Source organism: Hypanus sabinus (assembly GCF_030144855.1).
Source record: "Hypanus sabinus isolate sHypSab1 chromosome X2 unlocalized genomic scaffold, sHypSab1.hap1 SUPER_X2_unloc_8, whole genome shotgun sequence".
Taxonomy (NCBI): Eukaryota; Metazoa; Chordata; class Chondrichthyes; order Myliobatiformes; family Dasyatidae; genus Hypanus; species Hypanus sabinus.
The window spans coordinates 448,287-465,537 of NW_026779008.1; the positions used below are offsets into that span (position 1 = coordinate 448,287).

The following is a 17,251-nucleotide window of genomic DNA, read 5'->3' on the forward strand; positions in this document are numbered from 1 at the left end:
CATTAACCCTTCCTCCCCCTCGGCAGATTCCTGAGTGTGGCCAGTCTCACAGGTAACGACAATCGAGCTCATTATCCCAGAAGCTTTTGTCCACAGCGTCACTATCCGGACACGGCACCACGGTACAGAATCCTCCCATGTCTTCACATTCATAAAGGTTAGAATCTGCCGAGGGATGAGCAGGGTTAATGTAGAGCTGGCCTGACTAGGGTGAGGGATGTTTACACTCCAACTCCCTTTCCCTGAACGCTTCAAGTTCAAGTTCCAGCTTATCGTGATTCAGCCGTACACCAGCACACAGCTAAAATAAAACAACGTCCTGGGTAAATTTCCCACGTACCCTCCCGGAAAACATTCACGTCTTCCCTATCAGGAGGAGACCTGAAGTGAACAACATTCTCAGTGCCATCGAATTAGACTTTCAGAGACCTGCAGTATGGTTCTTGGAATAAAACCCCGGCTAACGGAGGCAACTCAACATAAGTGTTCTTAAACACCATCAGCTTCATTATAAGGATGTTATGATGCGGGAGGCGAGGAAAATAACCCTCCAGGTTTATCGACCTCCTAGTGGATATACCGTATCTCTTCAGCCTGCCACTTTGAATTGGCATACGTCCTCATTATCCAGGCCGCCCACTTGCCTTTATTGGGATCTGCCTCCTCGTTAAACCCATTTTAAAGTTAAAAGTTATCTGTCTGTTCAGCTGGGGAGTGGGTATCACTTATGGACTGGAAGAGACTGCAGCTTTGCCCTGTCCTGAGGCTTTCTCAAGGGAATCTGCTGTTCACCCCTCAGACGGGCTCCGTTTAAAGTTGAGATTCTGAGCCTCCCCCTCCCGGAATGTTCTGCCCAACCCCCAACAGGTCTCGGCATTGTTTTACCAAACCTGTCTGTCTGCTTCGGCTGCAAGTCCTGACTGTTGCTAGGATACCGGGCTGTGTGTTGGTTTATTCCGCTCCAGGTATGTAAGGGGTTCGGGTTTAGAAATACAATTCGATCGGGTGCTGGTGAGGCAGAATCTTATTATTGATTTTGTTTCAGGACCCCTTGTGTCTGAAGTGTTTAAAGTTCCGTGTATGCTCGTGGACTGGGAGAGCCCCCACAGTTACACACTGTCAGGGAAATCTGCTTGTCGCCCCTCAGGTGGGCTCTGTGTAAAGATGAGCTTCTGTTCCTCCCCCTCCCTGAATGTTCTGCCCAAACCCCCTCAGATGGGCTCCGTGCAAACAGGACCTTCCGTACCTCCCCCCCCCCCCCCGGAGTGTTCTGCCCAACCCCCCCTCAGGTGGGCTCCGTGTAAAGATGAGCTTCTGTTCCTCCCCCTCCCTGAATGTTCTGCCCAAACCCCCTCAGGTGGGCTCCATGCAAACAGGACCTTCCGTACCTCCCGCCCCCCGGAGTGTTCTGCCCAACTCCCCCTCAGATGGGCCCCGTGTAAACATGAGGTTCTGTCTCCCCACCCCACCTCCCCCCCTCAAAGTGTTCTGCCCAATCCCCCCTCAGATGGGCTCCGTGTAAACATGAGATTCTGTGCCTCCCCACCCCCCCCCCCGCAGTGTTCTGCCCAACCCCCCTCAGATGGGCTCAGTGTAAACATGACCTTCCGTACCTCCCCCCCACCCCGGAGTGTTCTGCCCAATCCCCCCTCAGATGGGCCCCCTGTAAACATGACCTTCCGTACCTCCCCCCACCTCCCGGAGTGTTCTGTCCAACCCCCCCTCAGGTGGGCTCCGTGTAAACATGAGGTTCTCTGTCTCCCCACCCCATCTCCCCCCCCCCACTGCAGAGTGTTCTGCCCAACCCACAAGAGGTCTCGGCACTGTTTGTCTGCTTCGGCTGCAAGTCCTGACTGTTGCTAGGATACGGGCCTGTGTGTTGGTTTATTCCGCTCCAGGTATGTAAGGGGTTCGGGTTTAGAAATACAATTGGATCGGGTGTTGGTGAGGCGGAATCTTAATATTGATTTTGTTTCAGGACCCCCTGTCTCAGCAAGTGAACAGTGCATTAAACACGCTCCAACAGAGATTCATTCTTTACATAGAAAAACAACTGGAACAATTAGCTCCAGATTCTTCGTGTTGTTTAGAAGAATGTTTTCCTATTTTACAGACCGGTACAAAACCCCACTGGGACGTGAGTGTGACTAGACGGAGTGATTCAGGGGCAGAAAGAGACACAGTGGAAGTACCCCGCTTTCCGAGTGATGGCGGCTACAGTCGATGATCCTTAAGTTCATCTTGAAGTATAATTGTCATTCGACCGTACTCCGGTTTACGAGATAGCATGGTAGCGTAGTGGTTACAATGCTTTACAGTACCGGGTCCATACAGTACAGGGTTTCAGATAGGACGCTGCCTTTAATGGGTTTGTACATTCTCCCTGTGTCCGTGTGGGTTCCTCCGGATGCTCCCATCTCCTCCCACAGTCCAAAGGTGTACTGGTTGTGTTGCGTACCCCGTAACTGGGTGTCTGACCAGCAAAGATAGAAGAATCCGTTGGAGTCTGGTGGTACTATATTCAAACAGTGTTTATTAGTAAAATATACAAATCAATATCAACAATGCAAATATATAGATAATACACGTTAGCAATACTAAACATAAAAGTGTGGGTATAATAATAATAATCAATAATAAACAAGCTCTATCGATGTCGAGGGGATAATGAATTGTCATATGTGAATATAAACTTCAGTTCAGTTCATACGTGCTGAGGTAGTTGTTGGTTCTTGTGTTTTAATCCTTGGAGAGAGAGAGAGAGAGAGCGAGCAAACAGTGACAGCTACAGTAAACCTTTACGTTCTTGATCCGTTGGGTTGTTGTGGCCATTCAGGTATGACCCCACTATCCTTCAGCTAGACGGTTCTTCTGTGGTGAACTCGTCACCCAGGTAAGGGTGGACACACACACAAATCCACAGCGGCCCTGCTATAACACTGTGAGTTAAACTGACCGTTCCTTTGTTCGGTCCCCGATGCCCCACACCTTCTCGTGGGTTACAACACTCAAGCAGTGCTCACTAGTGTGTTTTCTGGTGTGTCTGAGGAATGTTTCCCCAGACCTCACTTTTATCCCCACTCACGGGGTCTCAGGTGTCAATCAGCTTTGAATGGCTTAGTCCATCAAACCAGCCCACTGAGGAATTTTAATGAACAGAATGGTACCAAGTTAACAGCCCTCTCCGGAGCCATAAGTCTTTCAGGAGTCATAATATGGTAGGTGAACAAGTCTCTCTCTCCCGGTGTTATCTCTCCCTTATCTGAAGCAGATGTTCCAGTCCCAGTATGTTTTCCCTTTGTCTCTCTTTCTCTCTCATTATCAGCGTGGTAACAGTAACAGTTTGTGATTCTCCCGGGGGGGGGGGGGGGGGGCGACATGGGCAACTCTGTACCCTTCTGCCTATCAGAGTTGTTCATCCTTCATAACAGTTGGTGAAGGGAGTTCCGTGACGGTCTCGAAGATACCTCCTCATCCCACAGTCTCTGGGGAACCTGGCCTTGGAACCAAGGAACTGGCCATTCCAGCCATTTATAGACTTTGTTTCCACAGGTTTTTTTTTAGATCTGCGGGTGATCCAACCAGTGGGAGTACCAACCTTTAAGTTCGACTGTCCATTGAGAGCCTCTGCTCTTGACAAGAGACCACTTGAGCCAGGAAACGTGTGTCCTGTTTGATGGACCCTGAGGTTTCCGATAGATTTCACCTGATCTCTTCCACTGAGGACAATCTCACCTGACGGTATCCATGGTTTTCATAGCATGGCCCCGTTATGGTCCAATGGCAGTACCCTGGGCTGACTCCCAGAAGATTACTGAGTTCCCGAGACTGTAATCCCTGTTTCCGAGTCTGCCTCTGACATTCCCAGGTTTTTGACCTATGATGATCCCGGGAAATTTACCAGGACTATTCCAACGATCGTCACAAAACTGAGCCTGAGGAACCCTTCTGACTTATTTCACATTCATAAAGGGGATGAGTGGAAGGCAGCTTTTAATACCCCGGCAGGTCAGTATGAATATTTATGACTAACTACCGCAGATGTGAGGTAACGTATTCCTGGACGACCTCCTGTCATGTTTAAGCAATCTAGTGTAGAGAAAGTGTAGAGAAAAGGGTGGATACAACCCAGTCCATCACAGACAAATCCGTCCACACCATTGTATACATTCCCATGGAACACAGACAAAAGACGCCCACTTTTCAGGACACGCCCTCTTCTCGTCACTACATCTGAGAGAGGGATACTGGACCCTTATGGTCCACCGCCACCAGGATCAGGACCATTTGTTCCCCTACAACCATCAGGCTCCTGAACCACTGTGGCTAACTTAAATCACCAACAAATCTCAACTCATTCCACAATCTACAGACTCACATTCAAAGAATTTAATCGTCATATTTTTTTTATTTACAAATTTATTTTCCCTGTACATTGGTTGTTTCTCCATCTTTGACTCTCCCTGCGTAGTGTTTATTAAATTTTGTTGTGTTTATTTTTCTTCTAAGCAGGTACAAGAAATGGAATCTGCCCATGAGGTATGTGGTAATGTATGCGGGTTTTAATAATAAATTTGTGTGGAACTGTCAAGAAAGTATGTAGGTTTGATTTATTGCTATGAGGGTGTGGATGGTGATGAAGATTTCACAAGAACTGAATAATCAGCCAGATTTGCTGTAACCTGCCCCAGGGTGGAACAACATTCCGATCAATATCGAACACTGAATAATGCAGTCCAGAAACATATCATTAAAGTATCATTTAATACCCCACGAAACTAACGCCATCGGCTGATATAATATCCTCACTTGTCCATTCCCGGCTCATTCAAACACCTAATAAAAAGGGATTTTTTTGCTTCTGTCATACTTGCCTCGAGTGTTAACCCTGGAAGGGCATTTCATGTACCCACCAAAATATGTGAACAAAAACTTGCCGGGCATATTTCCATTCAAATTAACTCCCCTCAGTGTAAATACATGCCTGCTGGTCTGTGATATTTCAGTCCTGGGACAACTACGCCAGTTGTCTATTCTATAACCCTGTGATCGTACAAAGATTTGTTAAATCTCCCTTCAGCCTCCACAACTCCAGAGAAAATAACATATTTGGCCAAACTCTGTTTATAATCAACGTCAGATCTCAACGTGCTACAAATGCCTATTCACCTACTCACATACCAATATTCAAAGTCAGAAACAGCATCCCCCAGGAGAGGTGACCCTTCACCTGTGAGATTGATGGCGACAGGGTCTCTTTCCAGTCTCCTCTGCAGTGATCAGACCTGATACCTACTGGGAATATTTTTGTTCAGTAATTTTGCTATATTCATCATGGCACATGATTCCAGGTTCATGGGGATGATTAAGGGATATACGTATGAGGAGCGTTTGGCAGCTTTGGGCTTGTGCCCACCGGAATTTAGAATTCAGGGTATCTCACTGAAACGTACTGAATGTTGAAACGTGGTGGATGCGGAGAGATGTTTCCTGTGGTGGGGGTATCCTGAACTAAAGGGCTGAGCTTCAAAATTGAGGGGAGACTGTTTAGAACAGAGGGAAGGAAGATTTGTTTATTTTTAGTCAAAGTAACGAATCTGTGGAATGTGGTGGAGATCAAGTCCATAGGTACATTTCAAGCAGAAATTGATATTTCCAGACTAGTCAGAATCTCAAAGGATATGACAAGCAAGCAGGTGTATTTTAGTTGATTGGGATTTGGGATCAGCCATGAAGGACTGGCGGAGCAGCCTCGATGGACTGAATGGCCTAACGCTGCTCCTATGTCATGCGGTCTGATGGACAGCATCTCCTGTTGGCTACCCATTGTAATTCCACACACCATTCCCATTCCAACATGCCTGACCATGGACTACCCTTCTGCCACGATGACCCTACTCCCCGGTTGGAGGAGCAACATCATACTCCAGCTACGTACATTACAGCATAAATATTGATTTCCCCAACTTACAGAAAATTCTCCCTTCCTCCAGTTTGGCTTTCCGTTCGCCTCCTGTCTTCTCCTCACATCTCCAGCACCTTCCTCAGATACCTCTCCTCCTTATGGTTCAGCAATTGTCCACACTCCTCTCCTCTCAGATTCCTTCTTCAGATGTTTATCTCTTCTCCCTATCACCTCCCACCTTCTTACTTCATTTCTCTTCCTTCACCCACTTATCTATTACCTGTCTGCTTGCATTCCTTCCCCTCCCAAACCATCCTCATTCTCCCTTCCGCCACCTTCCTTTCCAGTCCGCAAGAAGGGTCTCGACCTGAACCGGAGATTTATCATTCATCTCCATAGATGCTGCCTGATCTGCTACGATTCCCCATTCCCATTAAAACATGCCTGCCCATGGTCTCCCCAGTTGGAAGAGAAACATCATACTCCGGCTGACAAGTCTCCAACCTTCCAGCATGAACATTAACTCATTATTCATCTCTATAGATGGTGCCTGATCTGATGAGTTCCTTCAGCATTTTGTGTGCATTTGACCTTTATAAAATCAGAAAGAACAATTGTTCTGCTCAGATCCCTGCAGAACACAACATGTCCCTGACCTCTAGGCAAAATACCCTTTATATGCACCCTCCCTCTGCCTTCTATAAATTAATTCTGGGAAACAAGCCAATTCTTTATCCACACAGCATTGTCTCCCTGCATCCCATGCCTCCTGACTCTCTAAATACACCCATCCACTGCTCTAACTTCAATACACTTTGTCACATCCTCAAAAATTCAACATTAGAGATGGTAGATTAAGGGTAAAATGTGAAAAATTTAAAGGAACTTTTTCACTGGGGGTGTGTTGTGTGTGGAATGTGCTGCCAGTGAAAGATCAATTTCAACATTGATGAGAGGTTTGGATGACTACATGTGTAGCAGGGGTATTGGCCAGTACAGGTCGGTGGGACCAGGCAAAATAATAGTTCAGTAAGGACTAGATGGGATGAATGGCCTTTTTGTGCTGTAGTGCTCAAATAGGTAGTATTAGAGTAATTTCAAATTGTAAGTAACAGTAATTGTAATTGTAAGTTGGAACAGTGACGACACCCAAGTTTCAGGAACTTCACTAATGATGTTATGGTGTACACCATTTGTTGTCATAGAGAATTTGTTGCACTTTTAGACCTGTGCATAAACATTTTATTCAATCATCAGGACCTAGACTATTATTTCATGAATTATTTCTGTTATCAAAATTGAGCTCTACTTGTAATTTTGTCAAATGGGAATGTAAAAGCTGTACCAACTTCATGCTCAGGTACATCAGCTTTCCCTGTTGTCCGGCTGTGCTAAGGTCTGCATGAGGGACCTTTAAGCTTCCTGTTTTCTGCCAACACCATTCCTTACAGTGTCAGCAATTCCAGTTCCCCTCGCCTGTACCTCAAGTAAAGTCGGTTAGATAATTCATTTCCAGAATCAATTAGATCACTAGACCATAAGACATAGGAGCAGAATTAGGTCATTTGCTCCATCACCTCTGCTCAGCCATTCCATTATGGCTGATTTATTAGCCCTCTCAACCACATCCTCCTGCCTTCTCCCCATAATGTTCACACATTGACCAATCCAGAAACGATCAACCTTTGCCTTAAATACACCGAGTGATGAGGCCTCCGGCGCCGTCTGTAAAATGAAATTTTATAGGTTCACCACACTCTTCATAAATTCCTCCCCATTTTCATTCAAAGGGAATGTCCCTCTATTCTGAACACGTGTCCTCTGGTCGTAGGCTGCAACACTGTAAACGTCCACTCTACATCGACTTTAGGCCATTTTAATATTCAGTAGGTTTCAATTAGCACCCCTCATTCTTCTGGATTCCAGTGAATACAGGCCCAGTGTGCTCAGACACTCTTCATATAAGTCCTTCATTTCTGAATCAGTATTGTTAACCTTTATTGAACCCTCTCCAATGTTTCGTGTATTAGCGGTTTAAAACTACCTACAATTGTGCACTGATTCCTACCTTACTAATTATCTAATTTCTTCTGCTATAACCCTATTTCCTCAACACGACTTGCACCCCACGCCCCCTTCCTGCCCTCGTATTGTCTGCAAACTTGGCCACCAATCCATCGCTCAAATCGTTGAGATGCAATATGAAAATAAATGACCCCAACACAGACCCATGTGGCAGCGAACCAGGAAGGGCTCCCATTATTCCCACTCTTTGTCTGCTGCCAGTCAGCCGATACGTTATCCATGCTGGTATCGTTCCTGTAATACCCTGCACTCTTACCTTGTTTAGCAGCCTCACCTTGTCAAATCCCTTCTGAGAACCCAAATTCACAACATCCACAGATACTACTTTGTCCATCTTGCTTGTTATTGGCTCAACGAATTCCAATAGATAAGCCAGGCAGGAATTTACCTTACTCAAACTGTGCGGCTATTGGCCTATTTTATAATGGGCCTCCAAGTACCCCGAAACCTTTTCCATAATAATCGACTCCAACACTTTCCCAACCACTGAGCTCAGGCTATCGGCTAAATCGCTTCTTGAAGAGTGGAGTGATATTTGCAATTATAGACTTTCAGACTGTTGATCAACTCCCAACTCCCTTTGCACATCTGATTCATCAATTTGTTCCATGTTCTGATATTCAGGGACAGCCTACAGTCATGTTTACTTCAGGAACTTGGTGAAGGGAATGTGATGGACAGAGGCCAGTCCATCACAGGCAAACCTCTCCACACCATTGAATACATTCAGAATGACCACTGCCTCAAGAAAGCACCATCCATCATTAAGGACGCCCAGCATTCAGGATATGCCCTCTTATCACCACTACATATGGAGACCTTTCGGTCTGACACCACCAGGTTCAGGACCAGTCACTATCTTACAGCCGTCAGGCTCCTGATGGAGTGTGGATAATTTAAATCACCAACAAATCTCAACTGATTCCACAACCTACAGTCTCACTTTCACAGTCGACAACTCGATGTAGTCTTAATTTTATTTGCATCTTTTATTTTCCCTGCACATTGATTGTTTTGTCCGTCTCTGTCTCTTCCTGCATCGTTTTTCATACATTCCATGAGCTTTGATTTGTTTTGTGCAGAATCCTCCAATATCTTCACATTAAGAAGTGTAGGAATCTGCCGCGGGAGAAGGAGGGTTAATGTTGAGCTGGCTCGTCTACAGTGAGGGATGTTTACATTCCAGCAGCCTTTCCCCGACCGCTTCAAGTGATTCAGTACGCAGCTAAAACTAAAGAATAATTTTATATGCACCCACTCGAAAAACTGCCACGTCTGTCCATTCAGGATGAGGACCGGCTGACACAAAATTCTCAGTGTTCCCTACCTAGACTTTTAGAGACCTGCAACGTAGTTCAGCCCAGACTAATGAAGGCCGGAATACTATCCGCTTTCTTCAACCCCCTGCCAGCTTCGTTATAAGAATGTGATGATGCGTGCAGGGGAGAATACCACTCTAGGTTTGCCGATCTCCTAGTGGACCCTGCCACTTTGATTCGAACACCTCTTTATTGTCCAGATCCGCCCGCCACTTGTCTTTATTGGATTCTTCCTCCTCGTTAAATACATTTTGAAGTTTAAAATTATCAGTGGTGGGGTTATTAGTTATGGACTGGGGAGACTGCACTGTTTCGCGCCGTCCTGTCGCTTTCTCAGGGGAATCTGCTGTTCGCCCCTCAGACGGGCTCCGTTTAAAGTTGGGATTCTGTGCCTCCCCCTCCCAACAGTCCTCGGCATTGTTTTACCAAACCTGTCTGTCTGCCTCGGCTGCAAGTCCTTACTGTTGCTGGGATACCGGCCTGTGTGTTTGTTTAGTGGTTCAGGTTTAGAAATACAATTGGACATGGTGTTGTTGAGGCGGCATTTTAATATTGAATATGGCTCAGTACCCACTGTACTTGAAGTGAACAGTACATTAACATTAAACACGCTCCAACAGAGATTCATTCTTTATAAACAAAAACATCTAAAACAATTAGTTCCAGATTCGTTAGTCGTCCAGAAGAACCTTTGCCGATTTCAGCGAGCGGTGGAAAATCCCACTGGGACGTGTGAATAGACGGAGTGATTCAGGTGCAAAAGAGACAAGGTTCCGATTGATAGCGGGTACTGTCAATAATCCTCAAGTTCATTTTGAAGTATAATTGTAATCCGGCCGTACTCCTGTGTACAGGACGGGACGGTAGCGTGGTGGTTCGCACAGTGCTTTACAGTACAGGTGATGATAGAGTACACGCTGACTGTAAAGAGTTTGTACTTTCTTCCCGAGGCGGTGTGGGTTTCCTCCCACAGTCCAGAGACCTACTGGTTGTTGGATGGAGTTCCGTGACGGTCCCTAAGATCCCACATCCCTGGCCATTTATAGACTCCAGACCGACAGGTATTTTTTTACGATCTGCGGTTGACCCGACCAGTAGGAGTCCCAGTCTCTGAGTTAGACCATCACCTGAGTACCAGCGCTCTTGACGGGAGACCAGTTGTGTCAGGACACGTTTGTCACGTCTCTGAGGTCCTGACAGTTTTCACTTTATCTATTCCCCTGGGGTCCGCTTCTGCTGAGGGTTTCTGTGGTTTTCAGAGCATGGCCCCGTTATGGTCCTGGGAAACTTCCTGGGATCATCATAGGTCAGAAACATGGGAATGGCTCTATCCTGGGCCGATTCCCAGAAGCTCACGGAGTTCTCGAGACTGTAACCCGTTTCCGTTCCTGCCTCTGACATTCCCGAGTTTCCGACCTATGACGATCCCAAGAGTATTCCGACCTCATCGGGGTTTCCAGTAAACAGATTGCAAACGCACACACCGCCCCATCGGCGCTATGTTTGTGTCATGAAGTTATTTTAGGGACCTGCCCAGCGCATGGAAGTCTCCTTCTCTCCCTCAGGACCCGAAATACTGGTCAAGGACAAGTATATTCAAGAGGCTCTTTCCACGGGGGTTTTCAGATCCTGCACTTCCCTAGCGGGAGCAGGGTTCTTTGTGTGATCAGAAAGATGGGCGTCTGACACCCTGCATCGATTATAGTGGCTTTAACAAAAATAACAGTGTGAATCACTCCCACTTGTCAATAATTACCACAGTGTTTGAATCACTGCAAGGGGCAACTATTCTCGTAAAACTGAACCTGAGGAATGCCTCTAACTGATGGCGGTGGACAAGATGATGAGAACCATTGATCGTGGGGTTAGTCAGAGGCTTTTTCCCCAGGTCTGAAATGGCTAGCACGAGAGGGTACAGTTTTAAGCTGCTTGGAAGTAGGTGCAGAGGAGATGTCAGAGGAGATTTGTTTGTTTTCGCAGATTGAGGTGAGTGCTTAGAATGGGCTGCCGGCGGCAGTGCTTGAGGGTATTTTAAGAGACTCCTGGATGGGTATACGTAGCTTAGAAAAATAGAGCGCTATGGGTAAGCCTAGTTTCTTCTAAGGCAGGGACTTACTCGGCACAGCTTTCTGGGCCGAAGTGCTTGTATCGAGCTGTAGGCTTTCTGTGTTTCTATATTACATACCTCGAGCAGCCTAAACCAACACACAGGCCAGTATCCTAGCAACAGTCGGGACTTGCAGCCGAAGCAGACAAACAGGTTTGGTAAAGCAAAGCCGAGGACTGCTGGGGGTTGGGCAGAACACCCCGGGAGGGGGAGGCTCAGAATCTCAACTTTAAACGGAGCCCGGCTGAGGGGCGAACAGCAGATTCCCCTGAAAAAGCCTCAAGACGGGGCAAGTCAGTGTTGTCTCTCCCAGCCCATCAGTAATAACCCCACCAGCTGAACATACAGGTAACTTAAAACTTTAAAATGGGGTTAACGAGGAGAAAGATCCCAATAAAGACACTTGGGGGAACTGGATAATGAAGACGTGGACCATCTCAATGTTGGGATAGTGAAGGGATGCGGTGTATCCACGAGCAGGTTGACAAACCTAAAGGAATATTTTCCCAACTGCCCACATCATCTCATCCTTACAATGAAGCTGGTCGGGTGTTTAAGAATGCGTATGGAGTGTTGAACTTCATTAGTCGGGACATTAATCTCAAGGGCCATGTTGAGCTCTCTGAAAGTCTAGTTAGACGACACTGAGAGTTTTGTTTCATTTCTGGTCTCCTCCTGATAGGAAAGTCGTGGAGGTTTTAGAGAGGGAGAGTAGGAAATTGACCCAGGGCATTGTTTTGTTTCAGCCAGTATGCGGGTGTACGGCTGAATCACGGCAAACTGGAACTGGAACTTGAAACGGTCGGGGAAAGGCTGCTGGAATGTAAACATCCCTCACCGTAGACGAGCCAGTTCTACATTAACCCTCCATCTCCCTCGGCAGATTCCAACACTCCTGAATGTGAGGACGTTGGAGGATTCCCTCAAAGCAGCTGCACAAGTTGATAGACCGAAAGGCCATGATAGAAAGGATCACAATGGGAACATTAGGCACATCGAGTCTGCCTGCTATCCCACCATGACTGATTTCTTCTTCTGTGCAAATTCAGTTTGATTTCTGATCCTCAGGGTTCTTCCGGGGCCGTGTCCAGATAGTGACGCAGTGGACAGAAGCTTCTGGAATGATGAGCAGGATTGTTGTTACCTGTGAGTCTGGCCACACTCAGGGTGGAGGACTGATCATCAGCAGACACCCCCCATCGTGATGTAGAAACCACCAGCCATATTTAAGTGACAAAAAAGCAAATTTTAAACAAACAAATAAAAATAGCTGAATCACATCCAAGTGTTGTCACTGATTCCTAGCTGCTTTACCATGGGTAAAGCAGCGTGAGGAGAGAGAAATATGGGACACACCGTTAATGAGTCACTTCTGACTGTGGGCATAGAATTATAGAACCAAAAAACAGGCCATTCAGAAGCCAAACTACCGTGCAGCCTCGACCCATCGACCGGATGCGTCACTCCCCAAATCCCAGCCCTCATTATCTGTGCAGATCACTCTTAAATGCGGAAACCGAAGCCACATCCACCACTTGTGCTGGCAGCCCGTTCCACAATCTCACCCCCTGAGTGAATGTTCCGCACCTCACCTTCCCCTTCGGCACTTCAATGAGAAAACTTCTGAAATAGCCTCTCACATGTTTGCAAGAGCGACCTGCCCCATTTATTGGGAACCAGGAGACATCATCTTTATTTACCCACAAAGATTATTGAAGACTGCATCCAAATTAGACAATGATGTACTCCACAATGTGGTTACAATCCCGTTACAAAATAAACATAATTATCTATCTGTCTCCAGTATACAAACAACATCTACACATTTACACATCCCAATCACGAGAGGCGTTGAATATTCCACCGTGTATGTTCGGAAAGGCACCACAAAGCCAACCCGAGCGTATCAACCCGGTTTAGAACACTTTATTAAATATAACGTTAAAGACATTGAAGTGCATACAGTCAGCTGAATGACAACAGAACGACAAGACAATATTTGTGTGTGTAAGGAGTGTATTGATCGAGCGCTGCCCGTCACAAGCCGAATGGCCAAATCCTGCTCCTGTATCTTATGGTCTCCCATTGTCATGGAGCCTCAAATGCGGCTGCACGAGTTCATAGACCGAAGGGCGATGAGATAAAGGAGCAAAATTAGAACATTCGGCCCTTCCAGTCTGCCTGCCATCCCATCATGACTGATTTTTTTCTCCTGTGGAAACTCTGTTTAATTTCTGATGTTTAGAGTTCTTCCAGGAGTTAAAAATAACTAGTGACCTTAATTTCAAAATTTCAGTTTATCTTGGAGTGCAAACAAACATACAAATTCTCAGCAAACTAAACAAAGAGCTGAGAACGAGGGCAAGAAGTGTAAGACAAAATAAAGAGCAATTCTGAAAAATCTATCACATCTGTAAAATGATAAAGGAACTTACTTCGATGATGATGAATTTTTTAACAGGATAATAAATTCTCCTGCTTCCAGCCGGGTAAAGGTATCAATTTGAACCAATGTTTCCATTACAAACTCTGCCAAGTGGGATCCAACTAAGTCCACAGCCCTGCTGTGTTGGGCTACAGGTTATGTACAGGTTAGGAGAAATATAGCTTCAACATCACCTCACAGCCGTTGAACTCAATCCCACGGTTGATGAAGACCATCACACCAGACCCCTTCCTAACAAAACTGCCAACTTTCACAGCAGCTTTGAGTGTCATATGGACATTGACTCCAAGATCTCTCTGACCCTCCGCACTGCCAAGAGTCTTACCATTACTATTATATTCTGTGTTCAAATTTGACCTGCAGAAATGAGCCTCTTCATCTGTGTTGAACGCCATCTGCCACTTCCCAGTTCTGCATCCGAGGCGAGGAAATAGATTGCTGAGCCTCTGGCTAGGATCATTATGTCCTCATTGTCCATGGGAATAGTACCGGAGGATTGGAGGGAGGCGAATGTTGTCCCCTTGTTCAAAAAGCGTAGTAGAGATAGTCCGGATAATTATAGACCATTGAACCTTACATCGGTGGTGGGAAAGCTGTTGGAAAAGATTCACAAAAATAGGATCTATTGGCATTTATAGAATCATGGTCTGATAAGTGACAGTCAGCATGGCTTTCTGAAAGGCAGATCATGTCTAACACGTCTGCTGGAGTTCTTTGAGGAGGTGACCAGGCATATTGATGAGGGTAGTGCGGTGGATGTAATCTTCATGGATTTTGGTAATGCATTTGATAAGGTTCCACAAGGTAGGCTTATACAGAAAGTCAGAAGGAATGGGATCCAGGCATATTTGACCAGGTGGATTCAGAATTGGCTTGCCTGCAGAAAGCAGAGAGTTGTGGTAGACGGAGTACATTCGGATTGGAGGGTTCTGACTAGTGGTGTCCCAGGAGGATCAGTTCTGGGACCCCTACTTTTTGTGATTTTTATTAACAACCTGGATGTGAGGGTATAAGGGTGGGTTGGCATGTTTGCAGAAGACACAAAGTTTGGTGGTATTGTGGATAGTGCAGAGGACTGACAAAGATTGCAGAGAGACATCGATAGGATGCAGGAGTGTGCTGAGAAGTGGCAGATAGAGTTCAACCTGGAAAACTGTGAGGTGGTGCACTTTGGAAGGACAAACTCCAAGGCAGAGTACTAGGTAAATGGCAGGATACTTGGAAGTGTGGAGGAGCAGAGGGATCTGGGGCTACATGTCCACAGATCCCTGGAAGTTGCCTCACAGGTAGACAGCGTAGTTAAGAAAGCTTATGGGGTGTTAGCTTTCTTAAGTCGAGGGATAGAGTTTAAGAGTCGTGATGTAATGATGCAGCTTTATAAATCTCTGGTTGGGCCACACAAGGAGTACTCTGTCCAGTTCAGGTCACCTCACTATAAGAAGGATGTGGAAGCATTCGAAAGGGTAGAGAGGAGATTTACATGAATGCTGCCTGGTTTAGAGAGTATGGATCATGATCAGAGATTAAGGGAGCTAGGGCTTTAATCTCTAGAGAGAAGGAGAATGAGAGGAGAAATGATAGAGGTATAGTTGGTATTAAGGGGAATAGACAGAGTGGACAGCCGTCACCTCTTCCCCAGGGCACCACTGCTCAATACAAGAGGACATGGCTTTAAGATAAGGGGAGGGAAGTTCAAAGGGGATATTAGAGGAAGATTTTACACTCAGAGAGTGGTTGGTGCGTGTAATGAACTGCCCGAGTCAGTGGCGGAGGCAGATACAATAATTGAAGAGACTACTAGACAGGTATATGGTGGAATTTAAGCTTAGGGAGCCACAACATTGTGGGCCGAAGGGCCTGTACTGTGCTGTATTGTTCTATGTTTATCTATTTCTCGCTGGAATCTCTCTTTTAATTTGATTTTTTATTGAAGGCACGACACAGTACAGAAAACGTAATGCATTACATGTTCCTCCATTTTGCTTTTACACCTTACCCCTCAACGCCACCACAACGTCATCAGTCGGGCCTTCTGGGAGTTGTAGTCATTGTGTTCGCTCTCTCCCTGTCAAGCATGTTTCGTCAGCCACCACAGACGTCACCGAAACAGATCCCCCGTCCCGCGAAGGTGAATCACAGCCGTCCTTTTAGGCGCCGAGGCCGACGACACCAACAGAAGCAACTCGCTAATCTCCGCCATGGCGATGCAGCGGAAGAGGAGGTACTGATCATGTTCCGATTTCCTCTAGCCTATCGTAACTCAGGCTTAAAACTGACCCGCTCTGTGATTGTCGCTCAAATGGGAACTCAGAGGGTGATTAGTTTATGTGGACGTCAGCCAGCCTTCCAGTCTTTATGAGTTTGGAGTTGGATTTATAACGAAATTTATAATTTATAGGAAGCAAATTGGGAGAAATGTGAGTTTTTATGTGATGGTGCATCAGTCTCCGGGTTACATTATTAACAATAAAAGGGCAACGGCCGTGGTGAGGAAGTAGGTGATTTACTGGAGGTTATATGGAGATAATATTGGAAGGGATATCAAACTTGGAATTGTATGGGATATGATTAGAAAATGGGGGATTTGTGGGGATCATAATATTCCAGTGGTGATTAATGAGGGCAAAATGATTGTTACTGAAACCAGTAAGTTTGTGTTCCTGGCTGGGTGATTTGCTGAGATTCATAATCAGGATAATTTAAATGAAGAAGTTAAACAATGCAGGGATATGTTTTTCAGTGAATACCCTGATGTGCTGGAAGTCAGCTGTAGCAATGATAGTATCACTGATGGAGAGATTTTTTTGTATGAATTTAAGAAGTCTATTAATAATGCAGGTCAGGTGTTCCCAGGAAAGAGTGATATTTGAAATTGTTATTGTATATAATTCTCTTTTGTGAAAATATTAAATGTTTGAATTGTGCATCTACTTTCCTCATGGAAAATGGCAGCATTAGTGCCTACTCTAACAACTGGCAGATCCCCATTTGATCCTTCTAGTTAATAGCCTATATCGTGAATGTCTCATTAATGTTATCTGATAGAATGTTTGTTAATCAAGCGTTTGAGTTATATTTTGGAAAGAGTGGTGATAAAATGTTTTATTAGAGTGGATTTTGGAAGGGTGAAATAACATTAGATTCAGTTTGAGGTTTGGAAGATGATATTCGGAAAGCACAATTAAATAAAGATGTTGTAATCGAAGTATTTTTGATACTGAAAAAGGAAATGATATGGAAGGACTTTTGATTAAATTTTCAAGATTAGGAGTGAGGGGAGATTGTATAATTTTTCAAAGTTTTTTTATTTGGATGGACTGTCCAAATACCGGTCAGCATGTTATGTTTGTGTTTCTATGAGATGGAGAATGGGATCCCACAAGGCAGTA

At 45.5% G+C, this 17,251-nt stretch overlaps 1 long non-coding RNA gene across 1 annotated transcript; it reads left to right on the forward strand.

Moving 5' to 3' along the window:
- The first annotated feature begins 404 nt into the window (after window positions 1-404).
- LOC132385970 (uncharacterized) lies at window positions 405-12,668 on the forward strand. Its single transcript, XR_009509368.1, has 4 exons — window positions 405-965; window positions 1,791-1,898; window positions 4,510-4,539; window positions 12,485-12,668. It is a non-coding gene; the product is annotated as an uncharacterized LOC132385970 (long non-coding RNA).
- The last annotated feature ends 4,583 nt before the right edge of the window (window positions 12,669-17,251 follow it).